This window comes from Haemaphysalis longicornis, unplaced genomic scaffold (assembly GCF_048455015.1).
Source record: "Haemaphysalis longicornis isolate Haplotype H1 unplaced genomic scaffold, Haemaphysalis longicornis Haplotype H1 scaffold_1, whole genome shotgun sequence".
In the NCBI taxonomy this organism is placed as follows: Eukaryota; Metazoa; Arthropoda; class Arachnida; order Ixodida; family Ixodidae; genus Haemaphysalis; species Haemaphysalis longicornis.
Window position 1 is genome coordinate 154558600 of NW_027526203.1, and position 8951 is coordinate 154567550.

The 8951-nt window shown below is 47.9% G+C and overlaps 1 long non-coding RNA gene across 1 annotated transcript; it reads right to left on the bottom strand.

Annotated features, from left to right (window-relative positions):
- Positions 1-4257: 4257 nt before the first annotated feature.
- On the bottom strand, positions 4258-4704 carry LOC144166679 (uncharacterized). The gene is made up of 3 exons (XR_013321724.1): positions 4626-4704; positions 4441-4521; positions 4258-4338 (listed from the first exon to the last, which is right to left on the bottom strand). It is a non-coding gene; the product is annotated as an uncharacterized LOC144166679 (long non-coding RNA).
- Positions 4705-8951: the final 4247 nt, after the last annotated feature.

The window sequence follows — 8951 nt, forward strand, 5'->3', positions numbered from 1 at the left end:
CTCATACCACCCATAGCTTTACCCCTGGTCCTATACACCAGCCACCTTATTTATTTTTTTTAACCACTCTTGTTCTTCACCCTGGCGCTTTACACCAGCTGTACTCATAGTTTTTAACTGATTTTATTTCGTGTTGTCTCCCCATCAAATAACTCTCTGTTTGGCGCTCTTTGCCCATGTCGGCCTTGCGCCAATAAAATCAAACCATCATCATCAAAACAGTTATTCACATCTTGACTTGGCTCTGCAGTTCTTTTCCCTTTCTTGAGTGGCATGTGGACACAAACTTATACAGTAGTGACCACCTCCCCACCTAACTGACTTACATAGGCAAAGGTACAAACACTTCCCCGTCTCATAAAAGGTTCTGTGAGAGAACAGCAAACTGGAGTACATTCACAGAAACATCTAAACTACACTGCACATCCATAAAACACCTACGCGTACAAGAGGCGACCCAACCGCTCACGGTGCACATTCTCGACGTCGCCGACAAGTCTATTCCCCAGGCCTCCGGTGCCCCACGCAACTCAAGGAAGCCCTGGTGGAACGAGGACTGCAGGCGAGTGCGAGTGGCCCAGAACAAGGCGTGGGGTGTCCTTGGCTGGTACCCCACGTCTGATAACCTTGTATCCTTCATACGGGCAAAAGCACTCGGGTAGCGCGTGCTCCGTGAGGCAAAACGAGAGAGTTGGCGCTCCTTCATAACATCCCTAAACTCCTACACGGACACACGAAAAGTATGGAAAGTTACACATGATAAAACCACACCTAGGACAATACACTAGTGACTCGCACAACAGATTCATCGAACGTGCCCTAGCTAGATTACTGATAGGCCACACACACGCGACACACTCCCATCTGCTCACTGGACCTCCATGACCCCTGCGTAGCAGGTGTGGGGAGGGCCTATCCGTACTTCACGTCCTCATTACATGCAAAGCACTCCACACAAGAAGACGCAAGCACTCGAACCACTCTACAGAAAACACATTCCACTACACCCAGCACTCTTTCTAGCGAATGATCCAGTGATTCCTGTACAAAGCACTTTTCACTTAGTGACATCAAGTTTTTACACCCCATTTCCTATCACGCGTATTTTTTTTAAACCTTATTTCATGCCATGCACCATCACAACCTGGCCTTTTACATCAGCCATCCTCATTGTCGTTTATTGATTTTACTTTTGTTTTGTTAAACGATTTTAGAGTTTACCTTTACATCCTTCATACCTAACCACTGTTTTGGCACTCTTTGCCCTCGTTGGCCTTGCGCCATTAAACACCAACCATCATCATCATCGAGACCACGCTGCTCATTGGCTGTATGATGTACCCACGGGGTAGCCTGGTTGCAATCACTACAAGCTATAGACCACCCCACAGTCTTTAGGTAGATCCTAAAATGCATCATTCAGAGAAACTGCATAGCGGTTTAGTCTTGCACACTGGACAGTTCCTGTAATGGACTGCGGTGCTGCTTGGCTGTATGATGATTGCAAGGGGTGGCTTGATGACATAATGGCAAGGGAGCCTCACTGGGGCCACACCAGCCCTGTCCATAGTGCAGAGCTCACAAAAAAAACACAACAGTTACTCCACATGATCCGCTGTTTATCTACCCAACCTTCGGGGTCAGTTCTGCCTTTTACTGACAGAGCAACTGCACAGCAACTGTGTTGGGTAGATCATAGAAGGCATCATACAGAGGAACTGTTGTGGCTTACCACTTGCGAGCTCCGAACTCTAAACGATGATGATGATGATGGTTCGAGTTTACTGGTGCAAGGCCGACATGGGCAAGGAGCGCCAAACACAAGGTATTTGACGAGGAGGGAACACGGATACATTTAAAGCCTGAGCACGGCTGGTGTAAAGGGCCAGGGTGAAGAACGAGTGGTGTGGCCTGATGACAGAATGGCAGCGGAGCCTCACCGGGAACACTGGGGCCACACCAGCCCTGTCCATAGTGAGGAGCTCACAAAAAGACACAACAGTTACTCCACATGATGCGCTTCATTATCTACCCAACCTTCGGGGTCAGTTCTGCCTTTTACTGACAGAGCAACTGCACAGCAACTGTGTTGGGTAGATCATACAAGGCATCACACAGAGGAACTGTTGTGGCTTACCACTTGCGAGCACCAAACTCTAAATAATGATGATGATGATGATGGTTCGAGTTTACTGGCGTTCGAGTTTACATCACCAAGAGCGAGGGAAGTTCGGTTTCGGAGGAGTCAAGTTAGGAAGTGGTGGGAAAGAAACTTTGGTGCGGCCCCTTTTCGGCGGCCGATCACACTTGGGTTTGTGTTTAGAAAATGCCATATAGCTTAGTATAGAAGCAGGGGACGGGGGTACTTCCTTCGCTCGGGTTACCCTGATACAGACAGATGTCCCGGAGCTCCCTGCCTGGTAAACAGGCAGAGAGCCCATCTGCCGGAGCTTGACCCGGGCTCCGACGGCCACTGTTTGAGGTTTCTACCCTTCACATCACAACACATCGCCACGGTTGGATCCTGCTTATGTTTGGGGGCTCGGATTCCGCGGTGTCGCCAACATTGTCACCAAGATTGCTCATGGTGCCCCGTGCGGGGCGAACTCTAAACAATCGCTGGTGCGGACCCCAGTTCTGCTTGGTTGGAGGAAGACGACATGTGATGCCCTGCCAACAGAAGAGCAGTTGGTTGGAGTCAGTGCAAGGCAGAAAACACCCCAAAATCGTTGGGTAGATCATAAAATGCTTCAGGGAAAATGCATCGCCGCTTACCACTAGCCATCCTTGTCGACTCGCGAGTCGCTGCAACCGTACCCAGTGCTGCATGGCTGGATCATGAATTCAAGTGGTGGCCTGAAGACACAAAGGCAATGGTTGCAAAACGAACAAGTCAGAACCGACCCTACAGTATATGTGTAAATGATAAAATGCATCACTCAGAGAAACTCTGTGGCGGCTTACCCCTTGAAAATGCTGCGCAGTGAAAGTCGCTTTTCTGACCGTGGTGCTTCTTGGCAGGATGATGTTTGCTTGGGGTGGCCTGAGGTCAGGAAAGCAGTGTTTGCAAAAATATCAAGGCAGAACTGACCCTGTAATATTTGGCTATATAATAAGTTATATCATTCAGAGAAACTGTGTTGCAGCTTACACTGAAAATGCAGCACTCTGGACATTTGCTGGTGCAAACCCTGTGGCTCCTTGGCTGGATGTTGAAAGACCGTGCTGGCACCTGAGAGAAGGGCTGTTGGCAGAAATCAGTGCAGGGCAGATTATACCCCACAGTTATCGCGTACATCATAAAATAAACCATGCGGAGCAAATGTACTGCAGCTCACCTCTAGAAGCAGTGAACTCTGGCCAGTAGCTGGTGCAGACCACGGTGCTAATTTGCTGTATGATTAATCAAGGTTTAGCCTGCTGAGAAAGGCCATCGGTAGGAATCAGTACGAGGCATAGAAGACCCACCAGTCATTGGTTAGATAATAAAATTCATCATTCAAAGAAGCTGTGTTTCCGCTTACCACTACAAAACGCTGCACTCTGGAAGCCGCTTGTGCAGACAGTGGTACTTGCCTCGATGCATGCATGGGGCAGCCTAGCGACAGTAAGGGAGTAGTTGGAACTAAAACAAGGTAGAATTCAACATACAATTTTTGGGTGTATTATGAACTGCATCATGCAAGGAAAATTTATTGCAGCATACCTATCAAAGTTCTGCACTAAAAGCATTAGCTGGTACGGACCAGTGTGTAAATTGGCTGTATGTTGAATGCATAAGGTGGCCTGCCGACCGAAACCAAAAGGCAGTTGATTGCAATCAGTGCAAGGCGGGAAAGACCCCAAAGTCCTTGGGAATATCATAAAATGAATCATTAAGGGAAATTGGATAGCTGCTTACCACTTGCAAGCCTTGCACACTTGACACTCATTTGAACAGTCCCCCTTGCTCCATGCCTCGGTTATGGATGCAAGTGGTGGCCTGAAGACAGAAAGGCACTGGTTGCAAAAAGAATAAGTCAGAACAGACCCTACAGTATCTGGTTATATCATAAAACGCATCATTCAGAGGAACTCTGTTACGGCTTACCACTTGAAAACACTGCATTCTGGACAGTCTCTGGTGCGAACCACGGTGCTCCTTGGATGCATGTTAAAAGATTTGGCTGGCTGCAATCAGTGCAAGGCAGAGTGTACCCCACAGTCATCGTGTCCATCATAAAACAAATTATGTAGAGCAAATGTATTGTAGCTCACCTCTAGAAGCACTGCACTCGACAGTAGCTGGTGGAGACGACGGTTCTTATTGGCTGTGTGATGGAACCAAGGGTTACCCTGCTGAAAGGCAGTTGGTAGCAGTCAGTACGAGACATTGAAGACCCCACAGTCTTTGCTCAGAACATAAAATGCATCATTCGGGGAAACTGCATTGCCGCTTACCACTAGCAATCCTTGCACACTCGACAGTCGCTGCAACCGTCCCCCGTGCTGCATGGCTGGATCATGAATTCAAGTGGTGGCCTGAAGACACAAAGGCAATGGTTGCAAAAACAACAAGTCAGAACACACTCTACAAAATAGGTATATGATAAAATGCATCTTTCGGAGGAACTCTTGCGACTTACCACTTCAAAACGCTGTGCAGTGCAATTCGCTGGTCTGACCGTGGTGCTTCTCATCTGGATGATGGATGCTTTGGGTGGCCTGAGGACAGAAAAGCAGTATTTGCAAAAATAGGAAGGCAGAACTGACCCTTTATTATTTGGGTGTATAATAGAATATATCATTCAGAGAAACTTTGTTGCAGCTTACACTGAAAATGCAGCACTCTGTACATTCGCTGGTGCAAACTTTGCGGCTCCTTGGGTGGATGTTGAACGAATGGGCTGGCAGCTGAAGAAGGGAAGATGGCTGCAATCAATGCAAGGGAGAAAGTACCCCAAAGTTATCGCGTACATCATAAAACAAATCATGCAGAGCAAATGTATTGCAGCTTACCTCTAGAAGCGGTAAACTCTGGAGAGTAGCTGGTGCAGACCACGGTGCTAATTTGCTGTATGAAGGGTCTATTGGTTAGCCTGCTGACAGACAGACAATTCTTTGCAATCAGTGCAAGGCAGAAAAGGCCCAAATATCGTTGGGTAGATCATAAAATTCATCATTCGGAGAAACTGCATCACCGCTTACCACTAGCCATCCTTGCCCACTCGCGAGTCGCTGGAACCGTACCCCGTGCTCCATGGCTGGATCATGAATTCAAGTGGTGGCCTGAACAAGCAAAGGCAATGGTTGCAAAACGAACAAGTCAGAACCGACCCTACAGTAAATGGGTAAATGATAAAACGCATTACTCAGAGAAACTATGTGGCGGCTTACCCCTTGAAAATGCTGCGCAGTGAAAGTCGCTGTTCTGGCCGTGGTGCTTCTTGGCAGGATGATGGTTGCTTGGGGTGGCCTGAGGTCAGGAAAGCAGTGTTTGCAAAAATATCAAGGCAGAACTGAGCCTGTAATATTTGGCTATATAATAAGATATATCATTCATAGAAACTGTGCTGCTATAGCTTACACCGAAAATGCAGCACTCTGGACATTCGCTGTAGCAAACCCTGCGGCTCCTTGGCTGGATGTTTAACAAATGGGCTGGCAGCTGAAAGGCAGATGGCTGCAATCAATGCAAGGGAAAAAGTACCCAAAAGTTATCGCGTACATCATTACATTAATCATGCAGAGCAAGTGTATTGCAGCTTACTTCTAGAAGCAGTGAACTGTGGACAGTAGCTGGTGCAGACCACGGTGCTAATTTTCTGTATGAAGGGTCCATTGGTTACCATGCTGACCGACAGACAATTTTTTGCAATCAGTGCAAGGCAGAAAAGACCCAAATATCGTTGGGTAGATCATCAAATTTTTCATTCAGGTAAACAGCATTGCCACTTACCACTAGCAATCCTTGCCCACTCGCGAGTGGCTCGAACCGTACCCAGTGCTCCATGGCTGGATCATGAATTCAAGTGGTGGCCTGAAGACACAAAGGCAATGGTTGCAAAAAGAACAATTCAGAACTGACCCTACAGTATACGGGTATATGATAAAATGCATCATTCAGAGAAACTGCGTTGTGGCTTGCCCCTTCAAAGCGCTGAACATTGCAAGTCGCTGGTCTCGACCGTGGTGCTTCATGGGTGGATGATGGATGCTTGGTGCGGCCTGACGACAGAAAGGCAGCGGTTGCAAAAATAGCAAGGCAGAACTGACCCTTTAATACAGCCAACAGCACTGCGTAGATCGTAAAATGGATCATGCAGAGCCACTGTTTTGCAGCTTACCTCTTGGAAGTCTTGCACACTGGAAAGTTGCTGGAATGGACCCCAGTGCTCCTTGGCTGGATGATGGATACATGGGTGGCCTAAGGACAGCAAGGGAATTGTTGAAAACTTAACTAGGCAGAACTGACCCTACAATACTTGGATATATCATTAAATGAATCATTCAGAGAAACAGTGTTGCAGCTTACCACTTGAAAAGGCTGCACAATGGAAGTCGCTGGTTCGGACCGTGGTGTTTCTCGGCTCAAAGGTGCAGGAATGGGGTGGCCTGATAACAGAAAGGCACTATTTGTAACTGGAACAGGGCAGAAGTAACCCTATATTATTCGGGTATACCATTATATGCATCATTAAAAGAGGCTGTTTTGTTGCTTACCTTTTGAAAACACTCCATTACGGACAGTTGCTGAGGCGGACCCTGGTTGTCCTTGGCTGGATGTCGAATAAATGGGCTGCCCTGCTTAAGAAAACTGCATAATATGAAACTGCATGCTGCAACTGGGCTGTTGGCTGCAGTCACTGAAAGGCAAAACATCTCCCGCAGTTATTGCATGTACCATAAAATGCATCACAGCGCAAAGGTTTTCCAGCTTACCCCTTGGTAGAGCCGCACTCTGAACAGGAGCTCGTGCATACTCACGTGCTAGTTGGCTGTATGATGGACGCTTACAATGACCGGCTGAGAGAAAGTCATTCGGTTGCAATCAGTACAAAGCAGAAAAGTTCCACCATTTGACTAGATCATAAAAGGCATCATGCTGAGCTATTTTTGTGGTGTACCACTCGCGAGTTCTGCACTCTCGGCAGTCGGTGCGGACACCGGTGCTGCGTAAATGGATGATGGATGCATGGCGTAGATGGCATATAGAAAGGCAGTGGGTTGCAGTCACCACAAGGCAGAACTGGCACCACGGATTTTGGGTAGACCGATATTCCCTCATGCAGAGCATCGATGTTGTGGCTTACCAGTTGTGTGCGCTGAACTCAAGATAGTTGGATGTGCGGACCACGTTGCTGCTTGGTTGGAAGACGAATGCATGGGATGGCCTGCTGACAGAAGGAAAGATGGTTGCAGTCAGTGCAAGGCAGAACTGATCCCACCGGAGTTGGGTAGATCTTGTAACTTACCACTGTGAGCGCAGCTCTCTCAACAGTCCAACTTGGGGACACCTGTCCTCCTTGCTGGATGGTGGATGCACGCAATGGCCTGTTTGCAGAACGGCAAGGGTTGCTTATAGAACAAGGCAGAACTGACCCCACAATATTTGAGTATATGAAAATGTATCATTCAGAGAAACGGTGTTGGAGCTTACAACTTGCAAACGCTGCACTCAGTAAGTCGCTGGTGGAGATGGTGGTACTTCTTGGCTTGATGTTTGAAGCATCAGATGGCCTCGTGCAATGGCCTTGTTTCTTACCACTCACAAGTGGTAAGGCACAACAGCTTTCCTACATGATGCATTTTATGATTTTCCCAGCACAGTTGCTGTGCAGTTGCTCTGTCAGTTGAAGGCAGAACTGACCCCGAAGGCTGGGTAGATCAGAAAATGCACCATGCAGAGAAACAATTGTGCGCTACCACTTGTGAGCGCTGAAATCTGGACTTTGCTGGTGTGGCCCCAGTGTTCCTTGGCTGGATGATGGATGCGTGGCGTGACCTACGGAAAGAAGGCCAGTTGATTGCAATCAGTACAAGGCAATACTGACCCCTCTGCCTTAGGATAGATCATAAATTGCATCACGCAGATCTTTTTTGGGTACACCACTTGTCAGCGCTGCACTCTGGGCAATCACTGGCGCGGATCTCTCTGCCCTTTGGCTAGATGATGCATGCATGGGGTGGATTGCCAACAGAAAGGCAGTTGGTTCAATTCACCACACGCTGCAACTGATCAAGGAGTCCATGGGTAGATCAGTATTGCCTCTACCTCCTGCACAGCATCCCTGTTGTCGCTTACCGCGTGGGAGCGCTTGCACTCTAAGGAATCTCTGGCGCAGACCACGGTGCTCCTTGAAGAGAAATGCCTGGGGTGGCCTGTGACAGAAGGCCAGTTAATTGCTGTCAGTGCAAGGAAGAACTGCACCCAACAGCATTGGGTAGATTGTAAAATGGATCATGCAGAGCCACTGTGTTGCGGCTTACCTCTTGGAAACCTTGCACACTGGGATGTTGCTGGAACGGACCCCAGTACTCCTTGGCTGGATGATGGATACATGGGGTGGCCTAAGGACAGCAATGGCACGGTTGCAAACCTAACAAGGCAGAACTGACCCAACAATATTTGGCTGTAACATTAACTGAATCATTCAGAGAAACAGTGTTGCAGCTTACCACTTGAAAATGTTGCGCAGTGGAAGTCACTGGTTCGGATCGTGGTGTTTCTCGCCTCAAAGGTGCAGACATGGGGTGGCCTGATAACAGAAAGGCACTGTATGTAAATGGAACAGGGCAGAAGTAACCCTATATTATTCGGGTATACCAATAAATGCATCATTGAAAGAGGCTGTTTTGTTGCTTACCTTTTGAAAACGCTCCATTACGGACAGTTGCTGAGGCGGACCCTGGTTGTCCTTGGCTGGATGTCGAATAAATGGGCTGCCCTGCTTAAGAAAACTGCATAAAAT